The sequence below is a fragment of the Haemorhous mexicanus genome, chromosome 3 (genome assembly GCF_027477595.1).
Source record: "Haemorhous mexicanus isolate bHaeMex1 chromosome 3, bHaeMex1.pri, whole genome shotgun sequence".
Classification (NCBI taxonomy): Eukaryota; Metazoa; Chordata; class Aves; order Passeriformes; family Fringillidae; genus Haemorhous; species Haemorhous mexicanus.
The window spans coordinates 30,836,423-30,861,073 of NC_082343.1; the positions used below are offsets into that span (position 1 = coordinate 30,836,423).

The window sequence follows — 24,651 nt, forward strand, 5'->3', positions numbered from 1 at the left end:
TGCAGGTACCCTGTGCTAGAACTCTACCCCTGTTGATCTTTCCTCTGGTTCCCAAAGAAACCATGTTAAAACATGCAAGAGCATTAAAAATGAGGGTTTTTTTTATTAAAACACCTTACAGCAACTTGTGCAGATTAGCAAATTCTCCTGAAATATGAAAAGATTTCTGTTAATCATCTCATAAAAATGAGAGACAAGATTTCAAAGAGAGTGCAATTTCTGAGATACGAGATGCTATATTTTCCTAAAGAATTTTGCACATTAGATGCCTGACTATTTTGTTGTTTTGTTCTCTAGCTGAGAAATTGAAAATTTCTCTCCAAGCTATTTTGATTGACTGGGCCTTGGGACATGAAGTCAAAGTAGCAAGCGTGAGCATAAGACTGCAAACTTTCACAGCCACTTTCTTGTTGTCCCTATTGTGCTCAAAGTTGAAGCACTGTAGTAGTTTCATTCCCTCCACCTAATTAAGTTGCATTGAAAAAGTAAATGAAACTGGGAAAAAACAGCTTGTCTATAGTATGTTTTCATTTTTCCATTTTAATTTCACCTACAAGTCAGCCACCTTAAACATGACATTGGATGGCTGGCAAAAGCATACTATTATTGCAAGCATAGTATTATTGCTTAAAATCTAACATCACTACAAGTCCTTGTTTGCTTTTGGGTATTTTCTTAAGTGGGGAAAAAAAAAAGAAAGGAAAAAAAAGGTTTTTCAATATAAATAAATCCCTGAAGGTCTTCCAACCAAAATGCTTATAGTATTAGACGATGAAAGAACTGTTAGGGAAGTGAACAAGAAACAGGAAGTTGGAACTACCTGGCCAAGTTTCACTCTATAACCTGAGTAGTGTGCCATTAAAAAATAACCAGCATAAAGAGTAAAAAACAGCTTCCAGTACAAATATATACTTTAATGATCAAGTTCTCCATAGACAGAAATTTAATTTTTTCCTAGAGAATATGATTAAAAGAAATTCATTGTTTAAATCTCAGGGAAAAGGGGAAGCAGACCTATATACAAACATAAATATATAAAGTTTGCATAACATTTAAAACAGTATCTCTTTTGTAAAAATACAATATCCTGCCAAAAGGTTTAGTCTACACTACAGTTACCACACACCACTACAGGTATTACAACAAACCCGGTGCCACTGTCACACACAGTCCCTCTGTCCCACCCTGAAAGAAACCATCTGTAATTCAGAGGCTTTGATTTCTAGATGAGCTTAATGCAAAAGCCCACATGAAACTTTCCAAAGGGCCTCTGAATCAGGAAAAGAACACAGAGCCTAAAAACACAAGGCTTGTGTAATGCAAGTGGAGTACTGAAAAACCACATTCAGTTGGGAGATTGAATGATTCACAGGGCTGGTAATGGAATACAATATGTCCTTCTACCAGGTCACTAGGCTGAATCCATTCTGGATGATGACCAAAACCCATTCCCATTTGATTACTGCTCATGTGAAATGAATTGATCAAGGCTGTCCTGATAAATGAGCAAGTTTGTCACTTGAAACAAAATGATCCACAAGGTCTTCTGTCAGCAAAACCTAATGAGATTCAAGAAGAAGCCATCTCAAAATCTAAATAGTCAGCTCATTGTCAGAAATATGACAATGCTAGCCAAAAATTAAAAAACAAAAAAGAAAAAGAAAAGGAAAAAAAAAGTTGAACAGAAAGATGCTCAATGTTAAATGTCAGGTTTGATCCACTGACTGACCTAAATCACACAACTAGGGAGCAGCAGCACTGGGGAAGGTGACTCAGCCATGGTTCAAGGTATCACTTACTCTGTGACTGAACAAAGAGACTGCAGTCTTCCAAATCTGTCAGTTTAACAGCTTTCACCCAAAAAATTAATTTTACCTTCTTAAAAGCAAAGGAAAAAAAAAATCTAACTCACCAGTGAAGTTGTCCAAGATTTTTTGAAGATAATAATGCTTCAGCTTACTGGGATCTGTACTTAATAGACAGATAGGGTGCCAAGAGGTAGCTCAGCCCCAGCTGCCAGTGCACCTTTCTATTCCAGCAAACCCAGCTTCCTGCCTTTTAGCACACACAAATTTGGCACATTTAATCAAGTATGTGTTCATTTTAATAAAGTATCAAATTGCCAGAAAAAATATTTTGCTTGCCTACCAAAAGATAAAAATTGAGCCTTTAGCATGTTTTCTTAGGAAAAAAAAGACAACAAAAATGTTGCCATCTTAAGGCAAACACTAAAGCTTTTACTTTATTTTGGGTCTGTTTCAGCTACTGTAAGATGTGCTAAAACAAACAAACTCCTCCATCCACATTTGTAACACTGCAACAAGTCCTGAACCTAAAAGTATATGATGATTTCCACTGTTGTCAAAGGCACATGAGAGTGAAGCACTGGTGTGGGCATGCACATACATGCACACAAACACAGTATTTATAAACCCACTGCTGTAAGGGATTTGGCGTTTATTTTTTTTAATTAACTGCAAATGATAACACAAGAGCTTTTCATCTGGCATGAGCTTGGATTTCATCAGCTGCTGGAAAAGATTCTCTTGGAGAAATAAAATTACAGTGTTTCTTCATGTGCTTTCCATGGATTTCAAAATAAACAGAAGTATATGGTCATGCCAGTTAATAAAGAGATGTAGGTAAAGTTACAGATACACCTTGATACACACCCAGAAAGAGGCTGCAGAGCTAGACATGCACAACACATCATACTGGCTAAATGACAAAACACCCAGGTGAGAAAAAATGTGAAGCCCAAGTGAAAAGAACTAGGAAGGGCAGTTGCAAAGAGTGCCATTAGCCTTCCTACTGCCCTGGATATTACGTTATACACAACGTGGCATAAAAGAGATTTCATTGTTTGATGCTCTTTCTGCCCATACGCCCTTCTCACCATGTCACACTTCTCAAATGGAACAATGTGTGACAGCAGGAAACTAGAAGTGATGCAGATGACTTCAGAACTGCCTTTAACCTCTTGTCCATTTTAAGTCAGAAGCTGCACAGTGAATCAGTTCCATGTCACATCCCACCCCATTCCCTCCCCAAAGGGACCATTTGACAAGATGGTAAAGAACAGCCCAGAGTATAAAACTTCTCAGTACCTTCTTTCCAATGAAGGCACTGAGAAGTGCAGCCCTTACTAAACAACAGCACTGACAGCTGCCACCTTGGTTTTTTCTTCTCATATGGAACCTTTACAATCCATGGTTTCTTGAATTTATGAAAAAGGAGGGAGAAATCTCAGCAATACCTTATTTGGTCCCTAAAATCTAGAAATTCCTACCTCTTTTCCTCATTTCATGCTACAAAACACATCAGCTTGATACATACTTTTGCCAAATGCTCAGAAGATGATTTCACAGGTTTCAGGGTGTAGCAAAAGAACAAAAGGGATTTCGCCACTACTTGATTTACTGGCTGGCAAGGTCAGCGCAGTATTTAAACGTGATAATTTAATGATACTTTCGGTCACTACCATGCTTTTGAAAGCACAATTAGGGTGTCTAAAAATTTTTAAAGACCTCTTGTTTATTATTTTTACATTTAAGAAATAATACTCTCAACAACAGATTGAAATTAAAGAGCGATCAAAATTTTCAAGGATTCCAATGAATCTGGTGAAGAAGAAAGTAATTTTGGAATTACATATAATAAAGGAAAATCTCAGTCATCAATTGTCTCAGACACAAAATGACAGATGTACATACGTGACGATGAAAATAAACTAATTCTTTGGAGGATGCTTATCCACATGATTATTGACAGATCTGATGTAGTCTCCCTGGGATAGTCAGGACTAGCTACACAGAGGTATCTACTTCACTGAAAACATTCTTTGGGGAACACATTCCTGCATTAATTTCTTTCCATATCCACCTTCAGAGCTATTAAATCTTATTTACTTTCCTTCATATCCTGTGCAAGCTAACATGATTTGATCCTGCACAGGACAACATCTTGAGAGGTCTCCACTTACACAGATAAACTTGTCCCACGTGTAATGGAAAATGTGGCATTCCAAAAGCTAGAGACAGACAGATAAATCAGACATAAAACCACACCTAACACTGTTCAGTATAAAAAACTATAAAATCTCTTATTGAAGAAAAGAGCAAGTTACTATGTTACCAGCACAGTCAGTCTTTGATATGAAACTGGGGTTTTAAGTTGGGATCCTAGTTCTGTTATGTAAAGCAGAAAGAGGCTTTACCAGCAACAAAGAACAAGGCCAAATTCACCACAGCGGTTTGAGCACCAACAAGCCTTCATAACCTGTGGTAACATCCAGCACTTCATAAGGCTGGAAACACTCTAAGAGAAAGGATTTTGCAGTAGGCTTCATCAAGTAAACTATTATGAGATGCTCAAAGATTAATTAACCTGAAGCTCTGAGAAACAATGACATGAACATTATATTAGAAATCAAGCTGAGAGTAATTTGTTGAGTAATCATGAGTCTTGCTCTGGCTAAACTCACTTAGCAGAGTTACTGTCACTGTAAGCAAGCAGTAGACAAGTGCTCCAATGGCAGTCACAGAATTTATAGCACTGCCAGCATGCTAAGTATCGACTGGCAGGTAAAAAGATTAATGGTCTCTAATGAGAAAAGCTATTCAAGGAAGATCCGTTTCTTTAATTTAGCATAAATACAGGTGGAGGATCCCTTTACATTTTAAATATCACATGCATATGTCATATTAAGCTGATGTTTTGGGAACTCTGCAGGAGTTAACTGCATGACCTCAGCATCAGCCACAGACAGAGTTACAGTGTTGACTCCCAGGTACAAAGTAACTCTAAGCAAAACAAAACAAATATTAAACTGAATTTCCAAACAACACAGTAAAAATCAGTTGCGCACATCATACTATCTTCTCCATTTGTGAAGAAAATATTTTAATTTGAAATATAGGCTATTAGGAGAATTAAACAATTACAGCTACCATATGAAACATAATGCAGACAAAGAGTGGGGAGATGCAACTTTTAAGAGCTTAATTGAACATCAGCAATGCTGGAGGAGACATTTGGAATGCCTAAATTAGCCTCCTACAAAGGCAAGCATCTGCTAGGTTCAAATATGCCTCAGAGTGTCTGATAGCGCTATCCTTCTCAATGAACTTGCAAGCTGCTTGAAGGGAAGTGAGAGAGATTCCTCAATAAGTTACTAAGGCAGTAGTCAGACAGACACCTGACTAATGCCTGCTAGTTCAGAGAGGAACCGAAGAGGGAAATCTTTCCTCTGATCCAGTAAATCATTTTTACAGGTCATTCATATCTGGATGTCTAATAAAGCATAAGGAGCATAAAGGGCGGGCTGTTTTTTTCTTGAAAAGCTACTAACATCACACAGATACACTGCCACACAGTAAGTGTTTTACCCTCTCTTGCAGGTAAGAAAGTTGTCTTCTCTTCACATACTCCACTGATTCAGCAGAGGTAGTAGAACTCTAAATTCTTCAATGAGGCATAATAATTGGCAGTCAGAATGACTGAGTTCCATATGGTCATTCAGTTCTTTTAATCTGCTTTGCCCAGCATGTCTCACATTAAGGACTCAAAACCTGCAAATCTTTCCACTCCACTGCAAGTGATTTGTAAGTAACAGGAATACAGTCAGACAGAAAAGTCTTGTCCAAGGCATAACCCAAAGCCCTGGGTCACAATAGAAACACCAAGTTCTAACAGAGGCTGGATCAGAGGGGAAATTGACAGCTCTGGTCCTTCTCTACTCACAAGACAGCTGCATTAGTTAAAATAATATCTTCATTTCTTTTAAAGCCTTTGATTTAAGTAAACCCAAATTCCTACTCCACAAAGAAGAATATTTTACACCCCAGGTGATACATAAGCAAGTATACACACACAAAGGTGTGAACAGATTATTGCTGCATTTTTTAACTCTTTGTTTATATGGGTGAAATATGGCACAACTGTCAACCTCCTGGAGCAGTATTGGGATTTCTATGAGGAAAGCTTTACACCTGGACATGACCCTTCCCCCTTCCCCAAACTACTTGACAATATGCCATTCAGTCATTAGGGTCTACAGTCTTAGTCACTTGTAGATCTCTAACCTCTGCTGTACATCTGTACTGGATACAAAGGATATGTTCCCATGTCAGATGTCCAATTCCAGCCTGCAACTCTAATCAACACTGAGTGACAGTTCTTCCTCATCTTCCACACCACTACTGAAGTAACATTTCTGTCCAGAGATTCCACACTTTCCCTTCCCTTCTTGTTGTGATGACTTCACAACACACTCCAGAAGAGATAATAAGGTCATAACCAGGCTCTAATAAATTTCTCTTAGTAATTCAGATCATCTTGTACAACACAATCAAACAAAAAACTGCCCCCAAAACTTAAGGGAATGAAAAGTAAAAACACTGGCTGCTCTAGCTGGATGGTACGAACTATAGCTTTGCGTTCGTGTGAACAATTGCTGGTTTAATGGTTTAAAACACCTCGCCTCCACTCGATTTTCCCCTTGGATTTTTAGCAGCTCCCCGTTTCAGGGAGGCTGATGCCGGGTGCAGCAACAGCGCCCTCTGTCCGCCACGAGGGAAATGGCATCTGCTGCCTCTGCCCTCCCAGGGCTGACGATGTAGTTACTTCAATTTAAACAAATATATACAACACTCGACAATGCTTTGGCATCGAGATTTACACTGACAGCACAGTTTTTAAAAGTTCCTTCTGCTTGCTGTACAAATCTCAGCGCGTTTAAGACTTCAACAAGAGACTTGTGTTTACCCTGGAAAAATAAATGACAAGACATTTCAAGCTTCTTGAAAGTTGGGGTTTGTTTTGTTGGCTTTTTTTGTTTGTTTGTTTTTTTCTTTTTTGAGATCTTTAATCATGTCCTAAGGAAAAGCCAATTGCAACTCTTACTAGCTTTCTGTCCCCCGACATATAACAGCACTTGCTGGTTTCTCCTTCCTCACTCCTGCAGCAAAGCTTCTATGTGGAAAGAGGATTTCAAATATAGGAGCACAAACACTGACAAATCGTCAAAGTTTTTTTACACTTTTATCTTGCCTCCATATTCTCCCAGCTGCTTAAAAGAAAAAAAAAAAAAAAAAAAAAAAAGCTTGCAAAGAACATTACAAATTGAGAAACTGGAAAACTGCAGTCCAAGGAAGAGGATGTGACTCTAGTTTGACTTACCAATTTCATCCAGATGTATATTTTCCTACTTGCTTTTTACAGCGGCTGAGCTCAGCGCTCAGGAACGTCCATCCCGTGTCAGGGAGCCGGGCAGAGCGCTGATCCCCACGCTGGATGCTGCTGAGCGAGCGGAGCTGGGGTGCCTGCTGCTCCTGCTGCAGCGGCGGCTGCTGCTGCTGCTGCTGCTACGTGCGCTCTCTCGGACCCGGACCAGGAACTGCTTCCCATTCCCCAGCGCCGCTCCAGCGCTTCGGGCTGCGGGAGGCAGGGCCGGCCCCTGCTACTGTGCTGCGCTTTCTTAAAGGGCCCCGCGCCGGCCTGGCGGGAGCGCCCGGCCCCGGAGCCGCCGCCGCTGCTCGGGGGCGCTGCGGGCGGCAGCGCCGGGGCAGCCAGCGGGGCTCACCCCGCCGTGACCATCGCCGTGGGCGAGAGACGCTTTCCTGCCTGCCTCGGGAACAGGAGCGCTCTTCCACGCGGCTGTGCGCTCGAGGCTCTCAGGTGTGGCGGGGTTTAACCTTGGCTCCCGTAGCGCTCTCCGCAAGGCCGGTGCGGCAGAGGCGGCGGGGTCCCCGCGGGTCCCTGGGCGGCGGGCGCAGGGTCCCGGCTGCAGCAGGGACCACCGCGGGGAGCAGCGCGCCCTCGCCAGCCTCCTGCTCCGTGACTTCCACTGCGGCACGCTGTCCCCAAACCATGGTCTGCAGCGGGGATGAGGGATTTCCCCTGGCACTCAGCTCAGTGTGACCTTAAGAGATTTTATTCCCTGTAATGGAGAGGATATGATTTAACTGAATAAAAAGCCCTCATTTCCTAGTTTTTCCTCTTCATTCATTCTCCAGATAGCTTTAATCCCGTGTAAACCACTGTTTCTACCATGTTTGCTGATTTCTGACTTCACTTTTAACTGTATCTGATTTTAATAGCTAGATTAATGTTGGGAAGTTGTCTGCCTCGTGTGTGTTGCTGTCTGCAGCAAAAGAAACCGCATTCTCTGTTAAACAGAAACACTGAAATTCAGAGATAGTAACACCATCTGCAAAATCTCTCTCTTTTTTTTTTTTTTTTCTTTTTTTACTCATGGAAATATATGGTTTGCTCTTTGTATGTGTAAGACATTCATTTTTGTTGTAATAACTGTACTATCATGATGACAGTACCAATCAACACATATCACAAGGCAAAGTCATATATATACACACACAGATATGTGTATCTTTAATGACATATCCAGAGAAAACAAGTTACAGGGGGAAAATGCTGCCTTCAAACTTGCAGGCCAAACCAAACAAGATGAGGCCAAGTCACCACTGTACTGTCCTCTCTGCCTTCACCTAAACCAATGCACAATAAGCACAGAACAGGTACAAAACTGCTTGCAAGCCATGATGTCTTTCTGTTTCTTTGGTCCTAGGAGAAGAACATGGGTGCAAACCAAAAATTAAATGCAACCATTTTAATGATAATGGCCCATCACAAACAGGCTCAGGAGGTACCCGCTAACTACTGGCATGTATACCTTCTGCCCTGTAAGCAAAGTAGCCATTTGGCCACATGACTAAATTACAATACTCAGCACTATGAGCCTTCTATGAAACCACAGGGACCCATCAGAGTTCCTCTAGTATGAGCTGTTCTATGCTCCTGCCTTTCTCAGCATAAAGCCTGAGAAAGTTTTATATTATTTACATATGCAAACTACATTTGATGCATGGTAGAACAGATCTTAAAATTCCATCAGTCCTCCCCTCTGTTCACACATTCCCATTGGTCTATTAATCCTCACTTGCCACTCACATCTCTAGCTACCTCTTTTTTATCTCTTCTTCTTCCCCATTTGCTCCCTCTTTCCCTGTTCTGCATGCCACATACTTCTGTAGCTGATCTCCACCTTTTGAGCTCCATCTGCCTTTGTCCCCCCTCCTCACCTTTTAACTTCTCAGTTTCTCATTGGAAGAGGAAAGAAGGCCTGAAAGGAGACCTGGGAATGATTAACCGCTTCCTTCTCTTGCATCCCTCTCCTTTCTACAGCAAAGGTTCCGGAGACTCTGGAGTTTCTAGGCCTCTATCCAGACCTACAAACTAACCTGCAGCAGCAGGCCAGGGCACAGGGGTTAGGCACGCTCACATTACCAAGGCTATCTCCCTGCTCACAGGTCCACACTGAACCATTTATTCATTATTAGCAAAGATAAATGGCCCTTGTCCATTAGTTAAAAGTTAATTAAACACCCATCTTTAAGACAAAGCTGGTCATCCATTTGGTGCCGTAGCTGAGGTCATTCTGATATGTTCAAAGCAGGCAGTGTCTGTCTACAAGACAGCAGGGTAAGGTGCTGCAGTGGATGGGAAATTGAAAGGCAAAGATACCAATGATGGAGAGAAACTGGGGGCTGGGGCAAAGCTAAAGTGATGCTGCTCCACACGCACAAAACAAGAACGTGCAAAACAACAGAAAGTGCCAGCAGGAAACAGGCTTGTGCCACTGGAAGAATGATCTCATCACCATAAATGTTAAGATAAAAAAGGAATATCTGCAGTTCCTTACATATGTCGCTCCTTACTCTCCTCATAATCCCATGTGAAAGCTGGCCCCCTCTCACCGCAGCATCTGGATGTTCCATTGAGAGAGCACTGTCTCATGGCTGCAGCACAACTCCTGTTTTCTATTACTGGCTGTAGGAGAAATGTGTGGTATATTAAACAAGGACATAGAATTTGAATTCTGATGCATGCTTCAATATTTAGTCACCAGTAAATGAAACTAGGTAATAACTGATTCTTTCTGTGACTCTGTTCGCTCAATTACAATGAGGTACATTAAACTCTGGTGTTACATAATTCAATACTTGCATTAGTAACAGCTTGGAATAGAAGTTTATGGTAAATCTAGTTTTTTATTATTAAATACTGAACTAAAGATACCTCAGAGGAAACTGAAGTGTTGCAGTTTGCAGAAATGTTTGATTCAGTGGAGCATTCCCCTTGCGCAAGAAGTGACATTTAATAGGAGATATTTTGGTGTCTTAGCTTATAGGGGACAGCAAAACCAAAAGTCCTGCCAAAGGTGCCAAAAAAGAAAAAGGTGTGTTTGTCTCGCTGAACAGTGTATCACATGTCTACTTTGCAAGGCAGCACAAACACACCTACAAAGGCAGCTCCTTCTGAATTTAGGTTTAAAACTATTAAAAATCACCTATTTTCACAAGAATTTTTAGGTCCTGAAGACCAAGGTCAAAACCAAAAAAAAGCTCTAGTATTATTTGTGTATAAGGACCCACAACAGCTAGGAGTGAAAGGGGGAAATTGACATAGAAAATCAAATAATTTGCTTCTCAAAACTGTATTCCTTTCAGAAGACAGAAGCAAAAGCTTCTCTGAGATGTTGCTCCACCTCTGTAGATATGAAGTGTTTGTTAGATCCCTCATCAAAACAAAAGGACACGGGTATATTAATCCAACAACAAAAGTGCCCATTGTGAGAGGGGACCCAGTGCCAGGCTGCCTGCTCCATCTGACAGTGAGAGTAAACACGACTCTGTGCGCTTGGCTGCGTGCCTTGCCTGACACCACCACCCCGTGCAGCCACAGGGTCAGCAGCTCAGTCACCACAGGGTACAGGACTAACAGCACTCTGCTACCCTCCCATCATCTCTGCAGTCTCTGAAGTGCCACACCACGTTCTGAGTCGGAAATACAGAGCAGTATTACTGCTATACACTGACGTTGGATGTAGCGATGGAGCCGTCGCTATTGTCACTTACCAATGAACCACACAAAATTCTGTCCCCTGTTGCTGAGGGGCTGAAATGAGGCATGTATAGTCAATACAACAGAAATGCATGTACATTTGTTTAGTTTATATAATCCCCCTAAAATTAATTTTAACTTTAGGCTGAAACCACACCATCTGATCTAAAGGCTGGATTCCACTGTCACTGATTGCCAGATGAATAAGGACACTTCAATTCAGGGATTCATGTACATATATATATATATTTATGCTTTTTAGATTAAAGTTTTTCAATCCTAACCTAACCAACATCTTTAATGTTGATATCATCACTTGATATCATCACAATCTTGTTGAGGCATCACTTTGAGAACCTGCGTTGAACTTTTAAAAAGTAAAGATCTGGACAAAGCTCATCTGAAATAACATTCCTTATTATTTAAAATTTATAACTTGTAATGCACACAAGAGCTTTTTTGCACTTGATGAACCATAATGTATGTACACAATTGTGCATGCATGTATGTATTTACACATGAGTATATTCAGGCAGATGTTTGAGGGAAACTGTGTCAGGGTTAGCTTGCATCTGATTTATTGGTGGTGTTGTTATTTTCCTGCAGCATTCTTTACACTGTGGAAGAATATGGTTTTGTAAGATGCCACTGCAAACCCAGCACAAGCATTTATTTTTGGTGAGTTTATTTTCTCAATTAAAAAAAATGGTTAGGAATAAATAAATAAATTTTGTTCCTGGGAACTAAACCTTATCAGATCTGTAAGAGTTGCATAGTTAATGGAAGTTATGGCATTCAATAGGAAGATAATTTCTTGAAAATGCCTGAAATCACTGTACTAGTTATCAAGGTACTTCTACTAATTGTTCTTGAATGAAAAGACTGGGTTTCCCTTTCATAAAATGGCCCACACCACAACATTTAAATCAACTAAAACTGCATTCAAATATGTATCCATCACAGTAAGATGCTAGTGGACCTTACTGGAGGCAGCACATTTCAATTTTCATTCTTTTCCCTGTGTTTTTCCTGTGTTGTTTACACCTCCTTGTCTTTTATTGGCTTCTCAAGCCTGTTAAATACTTGCCCCTGTACTGGTTAAGATGTAGTGAGTGGTTTGCACAAGTTATGTGCTGGCAGGGGGACATGAAAAATAGAAAGAAAAAGATAAAGAGAGAGAGAGAGAGAGAGAGGAGAAAAGAAAAAGAAAAGAAAGAGAGAGAAGGAGAGAAAAAGAAAGAAAGAGAGAAAAAGAAAGAAAGGGAGAAAGAAAGGAAAGAAAGGAAAGGAAAATAAGAAAGAGAAAGAAAAGAAAGAAAGAAAAGAAAGAAAAAAGAAAGAAAGAAAGAAAGAAAGAAAGAAAGAAAGAAAGAAAGAAAGAAAGAAAGAAAGAGAAAGAAAAAGAAAGAAAGAAAGAAAGAAAGAAAGAAAGAAAGAAAGAAAGAAAGAAAGAAAGAAAGAAAAAGAAAAAGAAAACATCAGTATTTGCTGCGTCTTGGTTAAAAGCTATGGAAAGAGGAAAGGCATTTTCTCTTCAAAAAGAAGAAGCTTAGGATCTTTTACAAAGTGAGTCGTCTTTACCTCAACTGGAATTAAAAAGAAAAAAAAATTATGAAACTTTTACAGGAGTTGTTTCTTTTCTCCCTGTAGTTTTGCTTGGTATATCTCAAACCATCTTCAAAGTGAACCTCCATTTTCAGATAACAGCCCGACTCAAACCACATCCCTGAAGGCAAGAGAGTCAGAATCAGCCAGAATTAGATTAAATTTCCTGCCACTAAAACTCTGATCATCTGTAGGCAATTAAAGGTAGTTACCAGTCCCTGACAACTGTAAATATTTGCAGTCAGCAACTTCATCATGGCTTCATTTGCCTCCCTGGAAGAAATTTGTGTTGTGTTCACACCTAACACCTTATGACCATTTTGAACTTCTTCATGATATCTTGCACAGACCAGAGCTTTAGAAAAACAGTTGTTCAGCTGAATTTCATTTAGCAAATTAGAGGGCACTGATTTGTGCCCTCTAATTGCAATCTTCCTCTGCCTTCCCCATCATTTTTGATTGCTTCCTTGTATTCTGTATATATTTTCCCATCTTTCAGAAGAATAATTTTTATTTAAAAAATCTCTCTTCTAATGAATGATTACCCTACAGAAAGATGCAGTATGCAGGCAGGTGATCTGTATCACAAATATTATTATGAATATGTCATTGTCTACATTTTACTAAATACATGAACTAAGGCGGCTGGCGTGAGCTTGTCCCTAGGCAGCTGTTCCAATAATGATCTGCTTAATGACATACTTCAGTGTTTTTCATTTGAAGGATTTTTTTTGCCTTTTTGAAAAAGAATCCAAGCTGATTAAGCTGCACTGCAACATAAACTTCCACTAACAGAGTTTGGGCTCTGAATGATCAGGGGTTGTTTTCATTTTTATTCCCCTGATATATGCACATGGACTTGTTTAGCTGCATAGAGCTGAGGGGCTTGGGGACATTTTTAAGTTTTGGAAGTGATTAGGAAATACTGATATTATACTGACCATCATTTAATTAGCAATGGTCTAGATCTACATGTCTTGTTCCAACCAAGAAAAGGTCACTAATACAATCAGAAGTAAAGTCAGTCTCCAGCTATGAAGAGAGAGATCTCAGTGACTTCCAGGAAAAATCAAAGCGGTATCTATCAAAGGAAAAGAGAAAAAAGGGAAAGGCTATTTCCCCTTCTTATTCTAGGATCTAGGATCTAGGCCAGATTTTTTACTCTGGTTGACTACTGGTTGACACAAAACCAAAGTGAAACAATAATGTCAGCTTTTAAACTGCCCTTGTAACTCTGTGGTCTATAAGCTGACAGAGGCATGTTAAGGACCCTAGTGCCAATAGAACAGCCTTGGGATTTTTAAAATGATACTTGGCTACTATTGGATCCTGAAACAGCTGCTCAGCAGGTGGGGAACTCCGGCTAAATATCCTCCTTTTTGCAGAATTGGTGACTGAGCTGTCCCACTGCTCCTATTCTACCAAGAAAACTCACTTCCTTTGAAAATTATTTCTATATACCCAGTTCAGCATGCTTTTAAGTGCTTTGTAGCATCTCAGTGGAAAAAAAGTAGCTGGAGCAAAAAGACCTGGTTCTTTCAGTGATGCTGTGCAGGGGACAACATCTGTTTACTGTGTATTCTTTGCAGAAAACCTAGAAGAATTAGTTTCGGTTGGTGTGTCTTGCTAAACTCTGATTACTCATATTCTTGGAAGTTTACATGAAAACTAATCAGCAGCACTGATCCCCTAGTAAGAAGCAGAAATCAATTAGGAAGGCAGTTGACCTTATTATAGCAACTAATTGCAAATGACATTTAGTTTCAGTATTTGATAGCCAAGCCCTTTATTTTGGCTTTGGGGGCTTTGGTGTTTTAGTCTAGCTTGGCACTGGGTTGTTTGTTTGTTTGTTTGCTTGCTTTGGGGTTTTTTGCCCTCCCTCTATTACACCACTCTTAACCTGCCCTGATTTTTCTTAAACATAATTTTCATCACATGAAATCTGTCCTACTTTGTGACACACACTTTCCCGAAGGATACTTGACCCTCTTTACAGGAATTCCTGTATGCTTAGGAGTCCTGGAAATGGGACAATGTTCCTACGGAAAGGTGGCTCCTTACTTCTAGGCAAAGGATGCTGACTTGCTTTCTTGGAAATCTTCTTGACTGTGAGGGTGAGGGCAAGAGAGAAGAAAACTGTCTTTGTTGTACTTGGCAAGATGGTTCGTTTTACAGGGAATGTGGAGCACCCATGCTCCAGTGAGGTGCTAAGTAGTACATGCGTGTTTACCAGAAGGCACAGTTGCTCTGGAGACAAAAAATACATTTCTTTCTCTGTGAAGCAGTTGAGTGAAGAGGGGCACACCCAGGTTCTGCAAGCTTTAATTCCATCCTGGCAGTCTGAGCTGGAAGGAAACTTGGTGTATGCCAGGAGAGCAGCACATATTTAACTAGGTAGTGGCCCTGATTCTGTGCAAGATGTTCATGCACAGAGACTGGGCCCCTCAAACCATTGTTTGCTCCTGGACCATTGCACATGCCAGAGAAGAACCTGGTCACCTAGAGGGATGCAGCTAATCAGGAATTAATTAGTCAGTTTTTCAAAAGACTTCAAAGATGTAAAATAACAATGTTTAAAATTATGGGGAGCAAATCTGTATCTTCTGAATGTGAACCATACACATACAGAAAACTGGAGCTGTGAGCCAAACATCATGTTTTGTTTCACGTGACAGAATCTGAATTTAGCACTTGTATTTTTTTGTATTGGTGTCTGTGAGGTTCTAACACCTGTGAAACTATTTAGGATACTGACAGAGAGACAGTGTCATGCCTATGGAGACAACCACAGGAAACTTACTGCTCAGTTCATCAGAAGGATGACGGAGCTTGAGCCCTGACCACTGATTTACCACTGCCCTGCTCATTCACATCAGGCGCCTTCTTAACTCAGCCACACTCCACACTCACATTGCACTCATGTAAATACTGCTGCAGAGCTGGTGTCAGTAGGGAACTGGGTCACGAGACTTCACAGCGTTGCTTCACATAAAGTGCAAATACCATGGGAAGAAAAGGTTTCACATTGTTTTGTCTCTGTAAATGACTGTTGCAAGTCTACAAGAAAAAAATAAAAAGGATACTGAAAATCATGAGACACTAGGTGTAATTAGGCTTCATAGACAAATTGGATGCACAAATTCTTAATAGACCAAAACACCGAAGTATTCAGGAAGGGAGGGAGGGAAGGAAGGAAGGAGGGAAGGAAGTGGCGGAAGTGGCGGAAGGAAGTGGCGGAAGGAAGTGGCGGAAGGAAGTGGCGGAAGGAAGGAAGGAAGTGGCGGAAGGAGGGAAGGAAGGAGGGAAGGAGGGAAGGAGGGAAGGAGGGAAGGAGGGAAGGAGGGAAGGAAGGAAGGAAGGAAGGAAGGAAGGAAGGAAGGAAGGAAGGAAGGAAGGAAGGAAGGAAGGAAGGAAGGAAGGAAGGAAGGAAGGAAGGAAGGAAGGAAGGAAGGAAGGAAGGAAGGAAGGAAGGAAGGAAGGAAGGAAGGAAGGAAGGAAGGAAGGAAGGAAGGAAGCGGTGGAAGGAAGTGGCAGAAGGAAGTGGCGGAAGTGGCAGAAGTGGCAGAAGTGGCGGAAGGAAGGAAGGAAGGAAGTGGTGGAAGTGGCGGAAGGAAGGAAGGAAGTGGCGGAAGGAAGTGGCGGAAGTGGCGGAAGGAAGTGGCGGAAGTGGCGGAAGGAAGTGGCGGAAGGAAGGAAGTGGCGGAAGGAAGTGGCGGAAGGAAGGAAGGAAGGAAGGAAGGAAGGAAGGAAGGAAGGAAGGAAGGAAGGAAGGAAGGAAGGAAGGAAGGAAGGAAGGAAGGAAGGAAGGAAGGAAGGAAGGAAGGAAGGAAGGAAGGAAGGAAGGAAGGAAGGAAGGAAGGAAGGAAGGGGAATAAAATGAAGAACATTACTAAACTATAATTTCCAATAAGTCTCTTTACTAACTTACAAGAAATGCCTCCAGTTTAAACTATAATTATAATCAAAACCAAGTTAATATGTTGGCCTTCAGACAGAGTAATGGTATGACTAACACTTGTAGTTCAGCCTTGATACCAGTTCTGTTCTGCTGAAATGGTGATGAGGTAAAAACACAGATGGTATTGGAAGTTACAATTTTTATGCCATTAGGATATGTGCTTCTTCTAAACACACTTTGTTTTTCCATTACTGGGGCTTATGAGGCCCTGTTTGCTGTAACTTTGCTCTAAAGTTGAAACACCATCTTACCACCTTGCAGTATGCAGAAGATTCCTCTTGCCTGGTGAATGTAGGACACATCATACATATTTAAGAAAACAAAATGATAGCTTATTTTTTTTTTTCCTGGTATTCTGTTCCTCTTCCATTCCCCATATGCAAATCAGTACTAACCTGGATGATCTATGTAGTTTCTGACTCGCTCTTCTCTCTCTCTGTAGGTCTCTGTTCAGTTCAGGTCCTCACTGTGTAGGAAGAGCCCCTTTTCAGCTGCTTTGACTGCAGAGATGGTCGTCTAGAGAAACAATTGCAAATAAATAGTTCTTTTTAGCTTTCTCTCAATATAAAAGGCATGTCCAATGTTTTTCCACTTTCAAATGAAATTACAGAAGAAATATGTACAGAAGTTCCTATATGGTCTCTTTTATTTTCAGTGTAGGACTAGTCTTCTTCACTGAAGCACTCAGCAGTGCTCTAAATATATGCTACAATCAAACCCAATATGAATATCTCGCATTTTCCACTACATCTTCAACACTGATTGCAACTGCACTGCTTACAAATTGCTTTGTTACTCTATACATTAACTTTGAGTATAGGGATCATAAGTGATCATTGATAAAAAAGAAACACCTTTTTTCTGCATATAGTTTGATTAACATACAAAAGATGTTTTTCAGATAGTACAGAACTATTGGTGTTGTCTTCTTTCTATCAGATGCTCTAAACAGATGATTTACAGGATTTATAAGGAAATCTGTTTTGAATTATTTGCTTTTATCATTCAGCTAATTTTCTTGTTGTTGGGTTTTTTCATTAGTTTTTATTAAAGCCAAATGAGTGTGCTCCAGGACATTCCACAAATGCTGCTCTAATGCAACTTTAGGAAATACCATTTAAGGCGACCTTTTCCTTGTTTGCTTCCCATGGTATTTAACTAAACTGTTTTAGGAGAAACATCATTAGAATTTTCAATTTCTCCATGTGTGCCTTAAGGTTATTCATAGAAACTGTAGTCTTTGGGGGATAACAGAAAAACAGGGCTTTGTTTTTCCCTTATCAACCCCATGAATTAACAGTATCAACTTTAAACCAGGTCTATCAACATTAGCCGAATTCAGGCCTGTCTGTCTCTCTCTCTTCTCTCCACCCCTCTGTAAGTGTTTGATACTGGTGAAAGACACCACATTAGAATCCTAAGAGAGGGAAATCCTCTACCCAACCTCAAACTGTGTACAGCACAGGAAGAAATTCCCCACCCTGCAAAAACCTTCCATCACAATTCCTGATTTTTGCTCTTATTTTAAGAAGATGTGGGACAGTCCATCACAAATAGTACTTGAACCAAAATAGTAAGTGCCAGCTCTGATCACAATCCTGGAGTTGCTTTGACTCAGCCATGAGAAAAAAAATAGGTATCACAGAGCGCAGAACACTTAAGGCTGGATGAGACCTCTGGCAATCATCTCCTCTAAAACTTGGGCTCAAAGAGGAGTCACCTAGAGAAGGTCGCCTGGAGCCTCATCCAGTCAGTTTTTGAGTATCTCCACATATGGAGCCTCCACAATGTCTTTTAGCAACTTGTTTCAGTGTTTTGATCACACACACATTAAATTATTTTTCGTATGTTTAAATGCAATTTCCTATGTTTCAGTTTGTGCCTGCCAACTCTCATCCTGCCACTGGGCACCACAGAGAAGTGTCAGACTCCATTGTCTTTACTCCCCACATCAACAAGTATTCAGATATATTGATAAGCAATCCCAGGTCTCTCATTCTCTCCTCCTATGTCAGATATACCAGTCCTTTAACCATCTTTGCAGCCCTTTATTGCACTCTCTCTGTATCTTTCTTGCCCTGCAGAAGCCCAGAGTTGGACATAACGCTCCAGATGTTGAGCAGAGAGAAAAGATCATTTGTTTTGACTTGCTGGCAGTTTTTCTTAATATTGTCCAAGGCTGTTGTCTGCCCCAATGGTACAGTTCAGACTCATCTTCAAATTGTTGCCAACCTGAACTCTGGGTCATTTTGCACAAGGCTGTTTTCCAAGTGGTTGGCCTCAGCCTGTACTGATGCATGAGGCTTTTCCTGCTCAGGAAAAGGACTTGGTATTTTCCTGTGTTGAATTCCATGAGATTCCTATTGAGATGCCTCCAAACAGCAGTGTAACCTTCTGGTCTATCAATTTGCTTCCCAGTTTTATGTTGTCAGCAAACTTGCTTCTGTCCCATCACCCAGGCCATCAATGAAGATGTTAAACAGTTTTGTATCCCAGAACTAAACCTGGGATAATCTATTTCTGTGGCCTGCAGCTGATCTGTTTGCTGCTGACCACAACCTTTCTAGCCCAGCAGCTCAGCTAGCTATTAAGCCATGTCACTAATCACTTATCTAGCCCTTAGTTCATCAATTTGTCAATAAGGACATTATGTTAAAAGTGTCAAAAGCCTTACTAAAGTCAAGATAAACAGCATCTACCAGTCTCTCCCTACCTCATCACAGAAGACTATTAGGATGGCCAGGAATGATTTCTCATTATGGATTTGTGGTGAGTACTTCTGGTCATATTCTTGTCCTTCATATGTTTGGAATTGGTTCCTAGGATGGTGTATTCCTTCACCTTTCTAGGGATTCAGATGAGGCTCCCCACCCTGTCTAGACAACCTTTCTTGTCCCTCTTGTAGATAAAAATAACAACTGCTTTCTTCCTGTCCTCGGAATCTCCCCCAGTGGCTATAACCTTTCAAAGCTAATGTCAATGTGAAGCCACTTTCAAAGTGGCTTCACATTGACATTAAACATCTCCCTCAGCATTTTTGGGTAGTTCCCATTAGGTACCAGGGACTTACTTGTTTATTTGTACAGTTCAGTTAAATATTCCCTAATCCAATTCTTATTAATCAAGGGTGAGTGTTCCTTACTCCATACATTGTAGCTGACAGGTCTGACAGGCATAGGATTTTTCAAGGTGAGTTCTTCCAGTGAAGATTACAGTGAGGAAGACTTGAGCATCTCGGCCTTTTTTGCGTCCTTTGCCATCAGGTTCCCCAAACTAATCAACAATGGGTCTATTTTTTCCCTCTTCTTTCTTTTTCAATCATTCTCCCTTTAGACACCCATTTTGTTGTCCTGTATGTCCCTTTGCAGACTCAAGGCCAGGTAGGTCTTAGTTTTCCTTATCCCATCCCCAGACATTCAGATATTGACTCTATATTCCTTCCAAGTCACCTGACCATACTCCCACCTCTTGTAAAATTCCTTTTATATTTAGTTAGAAGCTCTTTGCTTACCTACACATGCCTCCTGACACCTTCGTTTCGTTCCCTGCTCATCACAATGAACTTGAGTTTAAAAGAGGTGATCCTTGAAAATCACTGGATTCTCATGGACCTCTCTTCTTGCCAGGGCCAAGTCTGGTGGAATTCTTTCAAGGACGTCCCTGATCAGGCCACAGTCTGGTCTCCTGAATTCTAAGGTTATTATCCTGTTTTTTTGTACTGCTCCCTCCTCTCAGGATCCTTACTCTGCCATCCCATGGTCACTGCAGCCTAAGCTACCCTTAACTTTCACACCCCCAGTCTATTCTCCTTGCTTGTAAATGCCAGGTCCAGTAGAGTGACTCTTTTCTTCAGCTCAACCATTATCTGTGTTAGGAAGTTGTCATCACTCCAAAAGCCTCCTGGATTTCTTGTGCTCTGTGGACTTCCAGCAGACATTGAGGTGGTCGTGAGCCTCCTCCAGTTGTCCAAAGAAGTTCTCCTTTACTCATTTTTTTGATCTATAACAGACATTCACCAAAGTCCTGGTTTATTTCCCACAAGCTCTCAGCTGTCTTGTGGTCCATCACCAAGATGAGGTAGTGTAAAACAGATCCTATAATTGGAGAACCGTTTCACAGCAACATCAGACTCCTCTGCTGCAGCTTTCCTTCCAAGGTTTTTAGGGAGCACTCAGAAATTCAAATATATCCTGTTCTGGGAGACTTCATGCCCAGTCAAATCAATACCACAGCTCAGGGTCAATTTAAATCAGTTTCCCTGTACACCACAATTCCTTCCCAGTTTGCTGGTGTTGATATTTGCTTCATAGTCTCCAGTCTTCCTGCTTGGGACTTCACCACACAACTAAGGTTGTTGCCTTAGACTGGCTAAAACCTAAGGCATCACTACCTTCTGAGAAAGAAGTTTCAACAAAATCTTTTCACCTCATTGATGTACAGAAACCTTCATGTGGGCCTGTTTACTCTAGGGCTCTCTGCTAAAGGTTATCTGCATTTGTGTCCTTGTTACCATTTCATGATTCAGTCTGTCCTTATATTCCCTGAAAAGCTGTCTTTAGTCATGCAATTGACATGGCATTACATCCTCTCATCCCTGAGTTTAAAAGTGAGGTAGCCTGTCCTAAAACATTTGCAATTGTAACAATTTTTCATTCTGATGAAGAAACCTGGTCTTGAACAGGAGACCAAACCTTTGTTCGGCCACATGTAATAACTCTAATCTTACTTATCAAGCAGGCCTGCTTCTTCTTGTAGTATTACTTTTGGTATGAGCATTGTTTGATTCTGTATTCACATCTACATCTATCAGTGCCACAGCATTTCACTATGCAATGAGGTGATCCCTGTCTCTGACTTCCTAACACACCATGTAAAAGAACTAGGATGTAACATCTGACAAGAAGCAACAGGCATACTTCTGTGTAATGCTCATTCATCTCAAAGGAAGTTCCTGCCTCAGCTGACACTAGTGAATGCAGGGAGTTCTAAGAAGCATTGCCTGGCAAACTTTCTATATGCAGTCGTAAGTGGTTTTCTTAAAAGAGCTGGCAGAGATGGAGCAGGGAAAGAGAGGTTTAATGCCAAATTTCTTTACTTAATGCAAATATCAACCCCCTTGAGTAATAATTTGACATTCCTTAGCAAAGACACACTCTACTTTTGAAATATTTACCATTCCTTTATTTTTTATAACCTTAAGAAAATTTGGAAGGAATGTGAACTGTTTTGGTTTTTGTCTTCCTGTGATGGCAGAGATTTATTTATAGCCGGGAACTGCAGGACAGTTCTCACGTGGCTGCTGAAAATTAAAACAGCATGTAGAGTTTTGTTTTGTTTTACTTTTATGCCTTTGCTGCTACAATCTCTCCCTGCGTTCCCTAAGCCCTTGTTATTGTAACCAGAGCCACATTTTGCATTGCTACAATTGCAGGGTTATGTAAATTCCAAAAGCTTTAAAGGAAAGGGCCTGTAGATTCTACTCTGGGACACAGGGAAGTTGACACAGTTATGCCCAACAGCAAGGGGGACACAAAAGTATTCGTAAATTGTCAAGAGACAGGAAACCCAAGTCTCAGCATCAGCATCAACCTGAAGTTTTCTGAACCTTTAGAACTTACTGGTTTCATTTAAATTGATTGCTCTCTCATTTTCAGTGTTGTGCTTTGCTAGGGCCAGGAAAATTTTCTTCAATCCCTTTTGAAAATCTTCATATGCTTTCTCCCACTTTTCATCAGTATGTACAGGTTTACCCAGAAGAGCCAATAAAAGAAAGTTCTACAGGTACAAATATTTTCAGATCCAAGGAACTGTATTTTTTTCAATGATGATGAAAATGTGCACGTTGAAATACTTTGCTTTAGTTGTGATTATTTTTATATTAAAAAGAAAATCAAAATGAAAGAGAAAACCCATACTCAGAAAAGTTATTAAGATAAGAGTGTGATCTTGCAAGCAGTCTTTACAGCACTTAGGGTGGGAAGAAGTGCAATACATGTTGCACATCTGTGTACTTCTGAGTAACCAGCTTGTAATGCTGACATTACCTGTGCATTTCTGTGTGGGCATGGGCAAGCCAATTCATGTCTCTGACTCTGTACTCTCTAAGAGAGGGATAATCATGCCTGACTCACTCAATGTTAGAAGGTTCTGCCTAAGCTCTTAGTCCCCAGTGTTTAGACAACTCAGCTAAATGAGAAAAATATTTAGCCCACTTCTCCAGATTTGCTTCTATTTAAGTTCTAAATCACCATTAGATAAATCATGTTTAGACCTCAGACAGAAAACCAGATTACATTATTCCTGAAATATGTGGAGGTTTTGCTCAGCATGCTGCACCCCAGTCACTGGAGTGTGCTAATGAGAACTCATGGACTTTGTGAAAAGGTGCAGTCAGAACTCCCTAGCCAATTCAGCTGACACTATAAGGAAGAATGAGGCTATGATGGCACTCCAACATGCTGCTTTCTATAGCTGTTAAATTTTCTAGTAAGCCTTAAACTTACTGCAGTGGATATGAAAAAAACCAAAAACACCCAAAAAATCCCCTCCAAAAAAAAAAAACCAAACCAAAAAAAAAAAAAAAAAAAGAAAAAGAAAAAACCACAAAAACCTAAATAACCACCAAAACCAGCAGGGCTTGCTGCATTGTTCACACACATCTTTGGTGCAAGGTCAGTCATGGTGAGATAAAAATGAAGCACTGGCTCACACTTGGCAAGCAGGTAGGTCAAGCCAAGACAGAAGGAGCATTCCAAGCAATTCCCAAGCTGTGATATTTCAAAAACAATCATTACAGTTGAAAAGACACTTTCAGTAGTGTACAATAGCTCCTACTCACCTGGTCGTTACTGTCATTGCACAGGAGGCAATAGCTATTATCATTATAAAAGTGTAGCTGCTTAAATCTGATCATGAAAGATAAGACCCACTTCTAAAGGTGCAGCTACACAAGATCCCTGCACAGCTCAGAAGTTTCTACCAGTCTGGCATGTGTGTTTATTTTCTTGGAGCCAGGAATTGCCCTGTGGAGCTCTGATCCTGACCATCACTGTGACCTTGGGCAAATGACTGAATGCCTCTGCACCCACAATTTCTTTTGAAGTCAACTGGTGATATGTATGCTTACCAGTTCTGAAGAAAAACCCAAGCCCTACAGGCTAAAGCCAAAATCTGTTAGAGCTGCGGTGTTTTGGGTTGCATCATAAATTGTATAAATTTCTAACACAAAAACTGAAGCATCAACAGATAAGAAATATTTTTGTAAATGTTGTCATCTAATTGTACCAGTAGAATCCAACTCCCAGACAGAGAGCAGAGGAGTCCAAGGGACCATCTACATTAAAAGTTTTTGGAAGAGGATAATTTGTTCAAAATCTGTGTTGAATCAGAAAAAAGCAACCATAAGACAAAAAGAAACTAAAAATCAAAATCTGTTATATTAGGCTGTGTCCCATTCTTAGTGTACCTAATCATAAGTATCTGAGAACTATGTATATTGCTGAACCAAATAAAGCACTGACCAAAATTGTTACTTTATTTTATAAGTTATGCTTTCTGATAGTCTAAACTGTTGTATTTTTTTCCTCACAGATTACTAGTTTAGTGCTCAAAAGCACTATGGAGCACAGACAAGAAACTCTGATATCCTATAATATGAAATTCCCCAGATTTTCTTCTTAGACCTGATTCCAAACTGATACGTGCCTCTAAGTAATCAGCACTCCTTCATATACCCTTCAGTATTTCATCAAAGTATTAAGCAAGATGGAGTTTGCTTAGCTTTTGGGACCTAGGAAGTCTGCAGCCTGTAATTATTGGCCAAACCAGCATCATAGCTCTTACCTACAACTCATTAGTTTCCTTGAGATGACAAAGCCCTTCCTCACCCTCCATGCTTACATACCCAACAGATACTACTTGGCTCAGCACAATTAGCAAAGCAGGCAGGACAAGGAGCCACTTAATCACCTCTGAGGCATTTTACAGCAGAGAACCTTCAGTAACTGACACATGTCAAACAAGGCAATAAATGCCATAAAATACTGATAAACATAACCACATGGATTTCTGACACATCAGAAAGACCATTTAAAGAAGTCTAAAAAAATCCTTGTTCTGATACCAAATGACAATAAAAATATAAAAGTCCTCTGTTGGCCCAGTGG

The 24,651-nt window shown here is 40.5% G+C and overlaps 1 protein-coding gene across 3 annotated transcripts in view; it reads right to left on the reverse strand.

Moving 5' to 3' along the window:
• Window positions 1-24,651, reverse strand: part of DAAM2 (dishevelled associated activator of morphogenesis 2) — a 203,861-nt gene that overhangs the window by 168,674 nt on the left and 10,536 nt on the right. Inside the window, exon 2 of one of the 3 annotated variants that reach the window (XM_059841244.1) lies at window positions 16,882-17,002. The gene's annotated coding sequence lies outside the window, so the exon portion shown is untranslated. Of the gene's footprint in view, window positions 1-7,179; window positions 7,413-16,881; window positions 17,003-24,651 lie in introns of those variants that run through there. The other 2 variants (XM_059841243.1, XM_059841245.1) reach the window with 2 other exon arrangements.